The sequence below is a fragment of the Sminthopsis crassicaudata genome, chromosome 4, assembly GCF_048593235.1.
Source record: "Sminthopsis crassicaudata isolate SCR6 chromosome 4, ASM4859323v1, whole genome shotgun sequence".
NCBI lineage: Eukaryota > Metazoa > Chordata > Mammalia > Dasyuromorphia > Dasyuridae > Sminthopsis > Sminthopsis crassicaudata.
In genome coordinates this window covers 330,825,670-330,842,226 of record NC_133620.1, presented here as the reverse complement: position 1 = coordinate 330,842,226, position 16,557 = coordinate 330,825,670, and positions in this window count along the sequence as shown.

Sequence of the window (16,557 nt, the reverse complement as noted above, 5' to 3'; positions counted from 1 at the left end):
CTTTTGATTTTCTGAATTACTAATTTGCTATTTAATTGATGATTTTTAATTTGTTCTTTTTCTGGCTATTTTAGCTGATCAATTTCTCTGATTTATTTGTGTAAGAATTTTGAGATATAAAATTTCCCCTAAAATCTGCTTTTTCAGTCATTTTAGTCATGTCCAACTTTTTTGTGACCCTGTTTAGGATTTCTTTCTTGATATCACTCAGGCTTTACAACTAGTAAGGCCAGATTTGAACTCAAGATATAAATCTTCCTGAATCTAGCCCAGTACTCTATCCTTATTATATTGTTAGTTTTTCTTGCCTGTTTTATTTCCTTATAAAAGTGATATTATGGAATGGAAGGGCATGGTAATTTGGAAATATTTGTAACATATAACCAAAATATATCAATAAAACTTTAACTTAAAAAGATGTAGCCTGCTCAAGATGACTTACAAGATTACTTTTAACTTTGATATTAAGAATCTATGATCTTGGGTTTGATCCCCATGTTGATCATAGTTTAAGATTTGGAAGCAATCTTGAAACGTATTGACTCTAAAAGTCTCATGTTACAAATAAAGGGGCAGATTAAATGACTTACCTATGTTCATATAGATCAGATAATTGGAGAAGAGTCAAACTGAAATTCCCTGAATGATTAACTGTTCTTTTCGATTTACCATTCTGCCTTCCCTGTCTATTAGATTTGTTTGGACCACATAACAGGGTGTAGATGAATTTTTCTAATGTGTTTTCCATACATTATAGCTACTTAAGTTTTTATTTTACCTTCTTAGATTGGTAGTTAATTGAAGACAGTATTTGTGAAGAGATCCTGGATGGCTAGGTGCAACTGACAGAGAAAGACTGAAGTATTGCCCTGAGGCAAACAGGGAAAGATACTGATGGGAGTCAGTTTAACCTTATAATTCCACCTGGCTGTGCCCAGCAAGGTAATCCAAGTCATGTCAAACCACTGAGGCCCACCTTTTGTAGAGGTTCTCCTGCCCCACCTTATTGGTGGTCCCACCTTGCTGTATCCAGCCAAGAAATCTCAGTTATCTCCCTGGGGTTAAATTTCCTCTATAAATGTGCTTATGGCTCATGGCACTTTTACTGATCCATTTGGCTCAGTGCACCACAGGACTCTGCCTCATCATTCTTTCCCTTCACCCCTCTCCCATATCAAATGGCATTTTTCCTCTCTTCCCCCACCATGCTTCTTAGTGTCTCTCTCCTGTCATCTCCCCTACTTGCTGTATCTCTCTGTCTCCTCATAGATAACTAATCCCTTTTAGAAGTTAGCCTGTCAGCTAAGGGCATGCCCCAATGTCATAGGGTATTCCCTTTTTCCTGGGTATATGTGAGTTCCACTAAGGAGTTTGTCTTTTCTTCATTAATTATTAAAATCCTTTTTCTTGCTATGTACTCACTCAAATCCATTCCTAGTGTCTACTGTATTTCCTCATTTTGTCTGTAACCTCTTCTCCTAAATAAACCTACCTTTTGCCTGTGTGGTATTTATCTGAAACTTTGGAGATAAAATCTCTTGGGCTTATAGTCAATACAATTTAGGAGCTTTAAAGCTCCACTCTTTTATATATTGAAGGTTGAGTTTTAACTGCTTATTTTATGTTATAGTTAGTTCTTGCATTTTTTTTTCTTTCTGTAACTGATTACTATGATCAGAGCAATGGTCAATAGAAACTGTTAATGCAATTCAATTATGTCATACTTTGTTGTTTCCAACCTGGTTATATGTAATCATTATATCCTAAATACTTAGGCAAATAAGTATTTAGCCTGGTCATCTGTCTGTTACTGGATATTGTGTTTATGATATTTAAGTGTTTTTCAAAAGGTTTCTAAACAATAAGAGGACAATTAATAATGGTCTGTGAACTCTAACTGCTGTTTTATTTATTGGGAATATAGCTGACAGCCATTTGCCTGCCTTGTGAAGCAAACTCAGCTGCTGGCTCTTCACATTTGGTGAATAAAGTCTTTCTATCTCAGACTGTTCTAATCTTGTTAGATTTGTTCTTTTGTTGTTCTAGATTTTGGTCAAATTACAGATTATTGAATCTCTTCTAAGACATGGATTGGCCCATCTGAAGCTTAGATTGACACCATACACACACTCCTGCATGGATTGAGAGTCTTTGCCCATTTCTTAGCCTGAAGCAGCTTAGATTGAGACCATCACCCCTGCTCCTGATGTAATTTGGACTAATATGGGGGAAGTGGGAAAGTGGTTGATGAATTATTGTTAAAATTACAACTTTATTGCTGTTTTTTAAGATTTGGGATAGAAATTGCTAAATTGTGTAACTATTGTTATTATGAATGTATAGGAACTTTATATGTGGGATGGTTATTTGATGCTTTAGCTTTGAAATCCCTTATTCTGTTGGAATTGCTCTGGTAGACTATTCTCTGATTGCCTGTTTTTAGAAAAACTCTAAGATATAGACACCTGTCCTGGGACTAGCAGTCTCCAGCCCTGTAACCCCATTTTCTTAATTGGTATCTCGGCATTCTCAAAGTACGTTTCAGGCCTCTAAAGTTCGGGGTTTGCTTGTCTTGATGATCTAACTGTGCAGACACTGATAGTTCTGCTCAAGAATTTGTATTGTAGCAGCCCTGTCTGTTTCTTTGCGTGGTAACAGGTGGAGCTACTCCAAGCCTCACCCTTCTCCCTTGGAGTGAGTTACCCCTCCTAGCATGGGCACCATGACTGTCTCGAGCACTGCTACTCCCTATTTAAGCAGAAACTGAGTGAAGTGCACAAATGACTGAAGACCACCTAACACAGTGAACTGTCCTTCTCATTGGATTCTCTGGCTGAGATGAGGGCTTTTGTACTGCTGATAACTCTGGGATTGTCAGGAAAAGAATTGCCCTTGCCATAAGTTCTTACATTGGATTGGTCAAAATTATGGTGCTGAGACCTCCAAGGTATCTAGGGGAGGTAATTCAATAAGTCAAATATTCTAAAGGAGAATGTATAATGTCGTGCCTCAGTTTCTCTAGATTGTCATCTATATTAATTCATTTTTATATTTTTATGTCTGCCAAATGCCAATGTGTTCTGTGATAACTGTTTCTAAGATAGCTGGTGGAAACAATTATCTTGTTGCCACTATGTCTATCCTGTATAATTACATTAGTAACCAGGATAGTTCAATGGTCTTTATTGAAATATTGCATACAGAAGATGCTATTATAATGATGATTCTTCAGGGAAAAGGCTGGAATGTATTAGAGAGGGATGATCTTGATGGTGAACTTGATAAACAATATATAGATATGTTAACTGATTTTGAACAGTATATAAGTTCTTTATAGAAATATGATTAAATTATTTTCATATGACAAGGGCAAAATTGTGTGGAATAGAGAGATAAGGTGAAGAACTTACAGGAATGTGTGAACTCTTTTTCTGTATTTTATTTTCATATTTTCTGTGTTTCCCCTATGACCTGTATATGTGCAGGCCCATATTTACTTGAGCCTTGGCCAGCTAAGCCTGAAGGCCTGATTTTCTGTTTCCTAGAAAGCAGGTGATTTTGGGGAAATAGAAACAGAAACCTTCCATTCCAATCTCTCCAGATAGCAACAACCAATTAGATGCCTCCCCCCTCTCCTTCTCAATGCTCCCTTCTTGTGATATAATCTCTTGTATAAAAGCTGTGTATCTTTACTACTTCTTCAGCCCTCCTACCACGAGCTTTCTCTGTCTCTTATCTTGTGATAGAATGGCTCACCCTCCGAAGGTTTTAATAAATAACCTTTCTACTTTCTATTTTGAGTGATCTCTGAGTAGTTATTTTGGGTAAGGGTCTTCTGATCCCACACATGCCAAAGAGAATAGCCATTGTGAATTCTTCACATGACTGATTTGGTGCTTCTCCTAAAGCATATCATTCGTTACATCAGCCGCATCAGCGGTGCCTTATTTAAACTTGTTGTTAATTGCTATTTTTATACTGCCCAGACATGGATGGGTTGCTACCAGTATCCTCATTAATAAGACGTAATATAACTACAGTGACATCATTTTCATACATAAAAAACAATCTCATTTCTTTAAGTACGTCCACTCTAAGAATTCTGCTCTATTCAGAGCCTCTGCTGTCTTTTGGAACTCAGTTTCTCATGTCTGTGTTTCCATGCACAATGACTGTTTTGTAATTTCTGAGCACAAATCTTTCAGTAAGAGTTGGGAGAATGTGGGAAATTACAATTTGTAAACATTGTTTGGCCTCTTTGGCCCATATTGCAATTCTAAGCTGTCTGCCTGTTTAATTTCATTTGAGAAATTGACTTGGATTTTGGATAGGCTGATTTTCTATGGACTTCAAACCTGCCTTGCCACAAACTGTTACATTTTGCTACCACAGCTGAAACTTATACCATTCTCTCCTGGCACACCTTAGGTCTCTAATATTTGCTAGCCAAAAAAACAAAAATCCCCCCAAAACATGAAATTGTTCCCCTTTGCCAAAAGGGTTATAGTGACAAGCCATGCTGTTGGTATCACCTTCTCAAATTTGGGCTGTTCTTATTTTTGTTCTGCTACAATTAATCCCATGCTTTTCAAATGTCAACATAATTTTCATGGTCTTATAAAAAAGTATATTTATAATAGAAAAAAATAATAGAGTTACCATTAAAAATTGATCTGTCACTGTTCATTTTAAAACCTTCAGTTTTGCCTGAACAAACTACTTGGAATTTTCAAAGATTCTGTACATTTCTTTATGAATGTTTCATTAGAGCATGCTGTGCATTAGATGTTTAATTAACAGAGCTTCACTTTTTTAACATGAAAACATAAGCAAGAATAATACATTTCATTAAAATATATTCAGGTAATTATTTTTAAAAAGTGAACATTTATTCAAGGCAATCATGAATAGCACTATTTTTATTATTCAAATTAAACTTAACTAAATCAATTTTTAAGTTAACAAATAATTTGTACTTTTGAAATACAAACTTAAAAATTAGACTCCAAATATCAAAATTTCTCTGTGGTTATAATCAGGCACATTTTACATACAATTGATCTTCATGATATTTATCTTTAAACAGATATTAAGCCAACTAAATTAGTCAAAGCAGATGAATTCTTGGAAGATTAATCTTCACCTTCTGTCCTAAAGGATAAGATAATACTCATTAAATATAATGGACTAAAGTTCTTTAATTATGTTGGTATATTTAACTGAAGAAGCTAGTTCTTATGCTATGTACTAAATGAATTAAATGCATTTAAGTGCATCAGATACAGTGGAGATTTTATACTTCTTTGGTGTTTAAACACATTGATTTAAGTAGAGAAAAAAGGTTATTTTACACGAATATATTAAAAAAGCATTGAGTAGCTCTGCAAAAGATCTAGAACAAAGAGGACTAAATTGATTCCTTTAGCCAATAAAACTTCTTTGCTGGACACTGGACACATTCAATATCAGTAATACTGTCCAACTCAGGTTTTTCATCCCTGTTGTAGCAGTAAGTTGAGATATGGTGCTTGAAGAGTGTAATCATCATTTGGAAAATAGATATGTTCCATGAAAAGGATAGGTGAACATTTATGAAGGTAGTCCAAGAATAAGGCCCATGTTGGCTTTTATGTTCACATTATCAAGGGAATTTGCTTTTATAATCCCTATTATTAATTATAAGGAAACATAAACTTTTAAAGCCATTCAAAATCTTCCATATCATTAATATTAAATGATATGAACATTAAAATGACTTGGAGTTTACATGTCATATCTCTATGATTGTCAAAGAAGACTTCCCTCTCCATCCCTAAAAAATAAGAGGAAAGTGAAAATTGTTGGAGATCAAATGCTCGGGTTTCTGGATTAATCTAATCATTTTAGAGAACAATTTGGAACAATATCCCCCAAAAATCACTCAACACACACACAAGGCATAAAACCCAAAAAAGACCAAAGTAAAAAACAAAGACCTTTACATATAAAATATTCATAACAACATTTTTCATAGAAATAAACTGGAAATTAGGCAATACTCATAAATTAGCAAATGACTCAACAAATTATGATACGTGAATGCTGTGGAACATTATTGGATCATAAGGATAATGAAAAAGATGATACAAAAGAAACCAAGAAAGACTTATATGAATCAATATTAAATGCTGCAAATAAAGCAATGAAAATATTTTTTTTCATTTACTACATTGGAAAAAAGGAAGAAGAAATAAAAAGAAAGAAAAGAAAGGGAGAAGGAGGGGGAAGAGGAGAAGGAAGAAGATGAATGAGATGAAGATGAAAGAAGAAAAGGAGGAGGAAGAAGCGTGAGAGAAGAGGAAGAAGAGGAGAAGTTGAGAGAACAGGAGATGGAGGAAGAGGGGAAAAAAAAAAGGAAGAAAGAAAGTCTGACAGACAGATATAAAGTGATCAGTAAATGACAATAAATAATCCCAGAAGACTGATAATAAAACAAATCCTTCACACTTTCTAAGAGCTGCTGCAGTAGAGGAACAGAATAAGAAATACATTTTTGAATATGATACTATATAGATTTATTTTCCTTGCTTATGTTTTTTATTACAAAGAAGTTTTAAAGGAGTGTCAGTGATAATACACCCTCACCAAATAAGAAGTATCAATACAGATTTTAGAAAACTGCACAGAATAAAATAGAATATAGTTTATAAGGAAATGTAGAAAAACCTTAAACCTGGTACACTGATTTATTATATGTATGTATTTTAAAAACTATGCAATAGAGATTCTAGGTTTCATAAAATGTACATTCCTCTTTTATGTTCTTTGTGTATGAAAATATTTATATTTTTTGGTTTTTGTTAAAGTCAATTAAATAAAAAAGTAAATATTAAAACAACCAATGTACATAGAAGGGGATTTCAGTGTTTCTGTATATTTCACTTTTACTTCTATGGTACACCCAGATGTAGTAGTTGCAGCATCAAAACAGATGTAACTGATAAGAAATTGTTCTTAGGAAATCCAAGGACATTGTTTAACTGCTCAAAAAGAAATTAAATATCAACAAGTAATTATCACTGAATACACAAAATAGTGACAATATGTTTTTAATGATCAAGGTACAGAACCACATTTTATACAAAGTTAATTGTATTATTAGCCATACATCCCCAGTGATTTAGCAAACAAAGGTCAAACTAATTCATTATATATTATTAAGCTATTAAGAACTCAGGATAGGCAAAATGGCTGTTTTTAAATTTTTTATTTGTCTGAATCATATGTATAAAACTGTTATGTATGAAGAGGTTCTGATGAAGATAAAGTTTTATTAAAAGAAAAAGAAAAAAAAAGATTGACTCCATAATTACATATAGTAGAATAACAGATTAATGTTGCTCTGTGATTGATAAAAGGTAGGAGATAATTTAAGGGTCACGATGAAAACATCTAACAGTTTAAAGAAAGGTTTATGTTTCAATAGATCTCTATACTTCAAAAAACATGATCCTGTAAATACAAAATATGTGCAACTATCTTCTTAAAATGTCACCTGAGTGATCACATCCAAAATTATTTAATTGTATACTATTATGTAGTATAAATTATATAGTCTGGATTTCCCTAAATGGAAAAAAAAATATTTCAGTGATGAAAATAATAAATGTAGCATTTAAAATACTATCTCATTTTGTTCTGTCATGATATCATTATTCCCATTTTATAGGAGAGACTGCAACAAAGGTCAATTGATTAGTCAAAAATCTTGCAAATATATATACATCTATATATTCATGGTTGTACATGTGGGTACACACATCTACATATATATGTACATGTGTAAATACATTTACATATAAACATGCCTCCATGCATGCACACACACAAAGCTGTCCCTATTTGGATGAAATAAGATTAAATTTTCAATAGAGAACCAAAACTGACAAACTTATGATGCTAGAATTCATTCTAACCTGTCACTATATCCTGTAGGTGGTTTATTGTGGAATATTTAAAGTCTTTGATAAGAAGGTAGTATATTCAAGATAACGTGGCTAGGCTCGTTAGTGGGAAATTCCAGACACAGGAAAGCTTAATATCAAGTTTTTGAAATGGTTAATTCGTAGTCTAGTTTGGATTGCATATAGTGAAGTTACTTGTAATAAGAGAAGAAAGTATATTGCATCCAGATTTCAGAAAATCTTGTATGAACGTTGAGGAGTCTGTATGTTACCTTGGAGAACTTCTTACCCATAAAATTCTTGGATAGATTTCAGTGGCCCATTAGGATAGATACATACATAAACACACATAACTACAATATTTGTGTTGATACATATCTTAATCTTTTAAAATATATCTTTATGGATGTCTTTTGTTTTTCAATAAACTGGTAGGTGGCACAATGTATAAAGTGCCAAGTCTGGAGTCAGGAAGACCTGAGTTCAACATAAGCTTCTGACATTTAATGACTGTGTGATTCTGGGCAAGTTACTTAACCTATTTGCCTTACTTTCCTCATTGATAAAATGAGTTAAAGAAGAAAATGGCAAACCACTCGAAATTTTTTGTGGAGGAAAGCAAATGGACTACATAGAGCTGGATGCGGCTGAAAATAATTGAACAACAATGAAACTTCTGTTTCAAAAGATATTTTAATTACTTTATTTGTATAATTTCCAATTTCATTCCAAACTGATTATACTATTTCAGAATTTCATCAGCAATACACTACTGCTCATATCTTCCCATAAGCCGACATTAAATATTTCTAAATCTTGTCATTTTTTTTTTCAATTTCTAGAGTATTAGGCAAAAATCTCAATGATGTTTTGATCACATTGATCTTATTAGTGATTTGGAGGATTCTTTTATATGGCTAGTAATGGTTTGTAATTCTACTTTGAGAACTATATTTTCATAACTTTTGATTATGTATTTATTGGGAAATGGCCTTTGGTTTTATATATATATATATATATATATGTATATATATATATATATATATATATATGTGTGTGTGTGTGTGTTACATATATATGCATATAAAATGTTTATATATCCATCAGTTGTCTAAATATCTTAGCTATATCTCTTATATGAGAACTTCAATGTATTTTTCCTCTTTGACTCTTCCTATTCTTAGTGTAGATGCATAAATTTCATTTTGCTAAAGCTTTAACATTCATGGAATCATTTACCTGTTTTATCTTTTAAATATCTTTAGAATTGCCTCTATTCCTTTTTGGGTTAAGAATTGATCTCCCAGCCATAGCTATAATAGGTCTATGATCTCCTTCTTTTCAAAAAATAATATTTAATATGGTTCTCAAGGTCAAATATCCATTTAAAATTCATTGTACAATGCAATATAAAATGCTTGTCTGAGCATAATTTCTGCCAGATTACTTTCTAGTTTTCCAAGCAGTTTTTATCCAATGGGGAGTTCTTTCTAAGGTAATTTATATTTTCAGGTTTATCAAAGAGTAGGCTATTGAATTTTGTTGTTTCTGGTTCTCCCTGGTCTAGTCTGTTCCAGTGATCAAGTTCTTTGCTTTTTTATTTTTAACAAAAACCAAATGCTTTTGGTAACTGCTGCTTTATAACACAATTTAAGTCTGGAAGTGCTATTCCCTTTCCATCCTTACCTTTCCCCGCTTATTTCCCTTGATATTCTAGATCTTTTGTTTCTTCAAATAAATTTTGTTATTATTTTATCGAGTTCTATAAAGTACCCCCTTGATAATTTGATTGGCATGTCATTAAAACTATGAATTAACTTTGGTAGTATTGCAATTTTTATTATATTGGCATAACACTGGATATTCTTCCAGCTATGTTGTTCTTTATTTCCTTAAAGAACATTTTGTAATTGGATCTATATAAGTATTTGAGTGCTTTGGCATATCAGTCTCCAAATATTTAATTCATTTTGTAGTTATATGGAATAGGTAGTTGTGTGCAATGGGATTTCCCTTCCTGGTATTATTTCTTGTATTTTGGTATTATTACATAGAAATTCTGTTGATTTCTGAATGTTTATTTTGATCCTACAACATTCCTGAAGGTATTAATTGTTTTAATTGGTTTTTAGCTAATTCTCTAAGATTCTGTAAGCAAATCATCATATGTCGAAATTAGGGAGAGTTTTATGTCTTCTTTATCCATTTTTACTTCTTAAATCTTTCTGTGGTTCTCATTTTTGCTTATATTATAATTGTATCAAATAATAAAGGGAAGAGTATTCCCTTTATATCTATATTTGTTGGAAAAGCTTTAACGCATATATTTAATTGCTAATGTTTAACAATTGGATAATTTCTTCTATGTCTATATTTTGCAGGTTTAATACTACAGATGAATGTTGTAATTTCTCAAAAGTTCTTTTGAATCTATTGAAATAATTTGTTTCTCTTTTTTAAAAATAGTATTCATAATTTTTTTCATAATTAATTCATAATTTTTCTAAGATTTAACTATTAATATATTAACTGATATATTAATATATTTCTGGTTTCTACTGGATTATAAGAAGTGATTTTTAGATGAATTATTGTAGTCTTTTTAAAAGGATTGTATTTATTTAAAACTTTTAAGTCAATATTCTTCAATTATATTGGACTACAGGTTTTGTTTTTTGTTTTTTGTTTTTTTTTTACTTTATACTTATTTGTTTTAGGAATTAAGGCTATATTTGCCTGATCAAAGGAGCATGATTGCATGCCTTCTCACATTTAGAGAATAATTTCTGTAAACACTGACCTATATTTTTTTAAGTTTTTTTTTTTTTTTTTTCTTTTAGATACTCATGTAAGTCAATCAGAACCAGAAGTATTGGTCATGCTGTCCTATCATGAATAGTTTCTTTATAATTAGTATTCTTTCATTTTCTGATATGTAAATTCTCTATTTCTTCTACTGTGCCTTTGCTATTTTATATTTTTAAGATCCCCTATTTCTTTTGTTCTCAGTTTTGTTACCATACAGCTGTGCATAGTAATTTCTAATTTTCTAATAGTGGTTTCTTCTTTATTTATTCTAATTTGGTTGTGATGATATTTTGTTCATTTATTATTCAGCTCTATTTATTTAATGCCTTTCTTTAACTCAATTTACTAGAGATCTTTTCCAATAAGGATTTTCAGCATTGTCTTTCAATTCTATAATCTTTTTGATTTACACTCTAAGTATTTCTCTGTTTTGGAAAGTAGAAAGGAAAAACATTAATAAATTAATTTTTTGTTGTTGTTGTTCCAGACTCTGTACTAAGCACTTTGCAAATATTTTCTCTTTTGATTCTCACTATAACCCTGGGAGATGGATGTCCTTTGAAGAAACAGAAGAAAGCAAAAGTTCAATTACTTATTCAGGGTAATACAGTTAGTATTTAAGGCAAGATTTGACTCAGGTCTTTCCAACATTTGGGCCCGCACTCCATCTACTACAGGACATCATAACTCTAAGACTTGTTTATTTGCTAACTATAAATTTTTAAATGTATATTTATTTATTATCCCTCTACATTTTTATTGTTTTGTACATTGCCTGAATAGAGTAATATTTTTGTTTCATTATGTTTTCTAAAGGATGTTTTTACTATTTATTCCTTTTGAAGTTTATTTTAATAGTTTTGTAACCTGACATGATCAATTTTTTGTTGAAAAAAATTTCTATGTAGATTAAGAATTTGTATACACTTAAGCAGTACCATTTACAAGACAATATACATCTTTTTAACTCTTCCTTCTCCAATTTGCTCAATTCTATATTTCCCCTTTGTTATATAAGATATGCAAAACAAGAAGAAGCATATTAAAATATACTGCTACTATTTTATTACTATATATATATCTTTATATTTTAGTTAATTTTTCCTTATAAATTTAGATGTTAAAATATTTGGAACATAAATGTTTAATAGTGATTTTGGTTTTTGTCTATTGTTTATTTTGGTATAATGTTTTGTTATAATGTAGATTATATTTATCTCTTTTAAATTTGAATTATTTTTTCTTCTTCATTGTTAATAGTATCATTGCAATCTTTGTTTTATTTGGATTCATCTATTGCATAGTAAATTTTGTCACAGTCACTCATTTTCATTCTTCTGTATGGTTTAATTTTTTTTGTATATGTTTCTTTTAGAAAATTGTGAATTATATTTTTATTCAACCAGTCAGTCTCTTTTGTTTAACTAAAAATTAGGTTGATACTTTCTTTCATTACTCTGATTTTTTTTTTTAATTAGGGAATTCCTCCTTGGAATCTAAAGAAATTATTTTGCTCTTCAGTTGTTTTCTGTTAATACAATTTAAATAAATTTTCTTCCATAACTTCAGTCCCCGCCCTCAGCTCACCTCCCTCCTATTTGACACCTGCATTCCTAGTTTTCAATTTTTACTTAACTTTTTAATTATTATGTTTATTCATTTTATATAATTGTCTAGCTCTTCTTTTACAAAAACACCCAACATACTTTAAATACTCAAATAAAATGTCCATTTCTCTCCTCTCAAACTTCTTTTGTTTGCTAATCTTTAAAATTTTTTCTTTGTTTTTTATTATTCATTTTAACATATAGAATAATACTAGAATTTCCATAAGATAATAGAAAAGTTGATTGCACATAAATCTGAAAATCTATTATATACAATTTGCTATTCCTTTTAAATATACAATAAAGTTAAAATGTAAATTTCTTTTTTTTCTTCCCTCTCCCCTCCTTGTCTTATATATACAAATAGGTATGTGTATATGTATGTATACATATGCACACACACACATATATATATATGTATATATATATATATATATATATATATATATATTATACACATACACAAATATGTAAAATTTTGCTATATATGTTTTTATTTATCAGTCAATAATTTTCTATTTTAGACATTTGTTCTTTAATTCATGGTCCTTGTTCTCATTTATTCCTTCTTTAAATACATATTTATCATTGAATTAAAGCTTCTAAGGTACTTATTTTGAGTTCATTATTTTAATACTTTTTATGTTATTGCCTTATAGAATTTATCGCCTTTTAATTTATTATGCTTGACTAGTAAGTTTTGATTCCTCTAAGAAATAAAGAAATCATACTCCATGAAAAAATTTTTCCCTTCTCAGGGATAGTTAATGATTATTCCCTCCCCTTCCTCCCCTTCTTATGATCACTGCTCAATCCCCATTTGCTATGAATTCTGTTCTCTGGAGAATCCCTCCCAATCTTCTTTCTGGAGGTCTAATTTTCCTCTCTGACAACACACAATACTATTGAAGATGCAGTGGTATTACACCTTTATTTTCATGAACCTCTAATTGAAATATTGCATTTCTATAAATATTTAAAGGCTTTCTTTGAGAAAAGGACACTAGGCTTTAGCAGATAGATAAAAGAGCCTAGGACACAAAAACACAAATTAAGAACTAATTTATTTTTTTAAGTATATCTTTTTTATTATTATTATAGCTTTTTTTTTTTTCCAACATTAACCCTTGCAAAAACTTCTGTTCCAACTTTTCCCTTTCTTCCTTCCACCTCCTCCCCTAGATGGCAGGTAGTCCCAAACATGTTGAATATGTTAAAGTATATCATAAATACAATATATAAGAACTAATTTCTTAAATGCAATAGGGAAATAAGGTAGCACTCTGAGGTAAATGTTTGCTATGTGAAAAAGGAATTGTTTGTTTTTTAAATGGGAAACATTCAAAAGTTCAGTAATTTATCTTTTTTTGTTATAGCTTTTTATTTACAAGATGTATCCATGGGTAATTTTTCAACATTGACAATTTCAAAACTTTTTGTTCCAACTTTTCCTCTCCTTCTCCCCACCCCCTCCCCCAGATGGCAGGTTGACCAATACATATTAAATATGCTAAAGTATAAATTAAATAGAATATATGTATACATATTCATGTAGTTATTTTGCTGTACAAAAAGAATCAGACTTTGAAATAGTATACAATTAGCCTGTGAAGGAAATCAAAAATGCAGGTGGACAAAAATAGAGGGATTGGGAATTCTATGTAGTGGTTCATAGTCATCTCCCAGAGTTCTTTTTGCTGGATGTAGCTGATTCAATTCATGTAATTTATCTTTTTAATTTTAAGTATGGGATACATTATTTTTTTGAATATCTTCAAAGAAATGGAAGAAACCTTTACTTGCAAACTAATTTAATCCAATGATCCAGTATTAAATTTCTTTTGCATAAAATTAATTATGCTTAATTCTGAAGATACAATAGTAAAAAATATTATTTCTGAGACCTTGAAAAAAATAACCTCAGTAAGGATTAACTGGTGATTTGAAAACAAAAATCCTTACATAAATGTCAAATATAATTATCATGATTACGCTGAAGAAAAAAACAGTTATATTTTACCTTATAACATAATAAGAAAATATGCACCCTCTTTATATGTATGCAAATCATGAAAAACAGTTTGAAGCATGGTTTGGGAATATTATGAATTTGAAAACATAAGTCTTATTTTGTAAACTACTCATAAAAGCATTCATTCATGCATTTAATACTTAATCTTCTGTTTGTATAAACAAAATAAATGAATTAATTTTTAATGAGACCCTTTGTTATCTTTTAAGAAAGCTTAGTCTTGAAATATGACATGGTTTGGATGTAGTTCTCTATTTTTAACATGTCTATTAGGAAAATCAGGAGAAAATTCTTAGTAATAATTTCTAGTACATTCCAAATTTCCCAAAGTGATTTCATTTTCCTTCTCTACTTCAGAGTCACTTCCTTGCAAGCCTTCACAAAGAAATCCAACCATCTAAGACAGAACATGGTAGATGCCTCCTATTGCATATCATCTATTATAATTAGTAGGAGAAAGACATAAAGATATTCCATCTCTAAAGTAGAGGTGGGAAATTCTGGAGGGCGGTGAATTTTATCAAAAGTGATATCTGGCCAGAACAATTAAGTCTAAATATCCAATTCATTCCTTTAGTTTTTTCTATAATATTTAGAGTATGGACATGCTTTTTATTTGAGGGGGATATTTGCAAGAATCAAATAAATAATTTGGACTAGAATAAATAGTTCTTTTTTGGAGTTATGATGTTACAGAGAGATTTTAAAAAACCCTCTTAGTTAAACCACTTGTATCACTTCACTACTAAATGACATGCCAACAGAATACTTTTGAGTGCTATCTATACATATGGGAATTTCTGATTATCCATTGGGATATCAGGCAATACCATGCTGGAGCTGTAGAAGGGGAGAAAAAGATTCCTAAAACTTCACACCTACATTCCCATTTCCAAAAATAATACTTGTCCTCCTCTTTAATATGTATATTTTATTTTGAGATAAGACTCCAAACTCAACAGAAAATACATAGCCTTTCATATAATATTTATTCATTCCATTCCTAATGATATGACTCACAAACACAAGGATTTGTGAATTTCCTACAAACAAAAACAAATTAAATTAAGAACAAACAGCTTGCCAACTCTTGTTTTTTATTTAGTTTAAGAAAAATGATTATATATATATATATATATATTTCTGTCTATCCATCTCTTTCTCTACTATCTATGTATTTATCCCAATTTATAAGAGAACTTTTGAAACAAAGAGTTAAATAATAAAAATAAAAATAGTGACCTCATTGGAAAATGTAGAAACACTTCTCATTTATAGTATCCTACCTTTACCTCTCCATGTTCAAATTTATTATAATTAATAGGCAGTCAAGCAAAACATTCTTTCAATGAATTTATATGCATACATATAACATAAATATATACATATATGTGTGTATGTATATGTATTGTGTGTCTCATTCTGCACTCTAAATATGTCACATGTCTATGTAAAGGATAGTATGATTAATTATTGACCATTTGGAATCATGAGCAGTTATTATATAAATCATAGTTTATACATCTTTTATAGTTTTTAATTATCATTTTGTTCATCCGAGTCAACAGTTTATAAACGTCTTCAAAATTGTTGGTTCTTAAATTATTATTGTTATAGCATAAGGTTCTTTTTCAGGATCTGCTTAATTTACTCTGAATCAGTTCATATAAATCTTTTCCTGTCTCTTTGAAACTATCTATTTCTTCATTTATTGCATAGCACTATAATATGAAGCACTATAGTTCTCTATCCACATTTATAAGCCACAACAGAAAAATTAAACAGAAAAAAAATACAAAACAAAATAAAATTATGTTTAGCAGCTATGTATGGCTTTTATTTTTTTATGACTAGAGTGCAAGGTAACAAGATATAACATAAAGAGTGGACTGCCGGCCAAGATGGCTGCGTGGAGGCAGACAGTTGCTTGAGCTCTGTGTTTTCTCTCAGGACTTACTTCATGACAAGCCTTGGAATTAATTCTTGACCAGAAAAGAAACCTACAAATAATCACCAAGAGATGACATCCTTGAAATTAGCCAGAGAAGGTCTGTGTTTGCTTGGGGGAGGGTCAAACAGACTGGGCGCAGACTGAGGGCAGGCAAGCCAGAGCAGGGCAGGCAGCTCACACAGTTCAGACCTGAGGGGGGAGGTGTACAATCTCTGC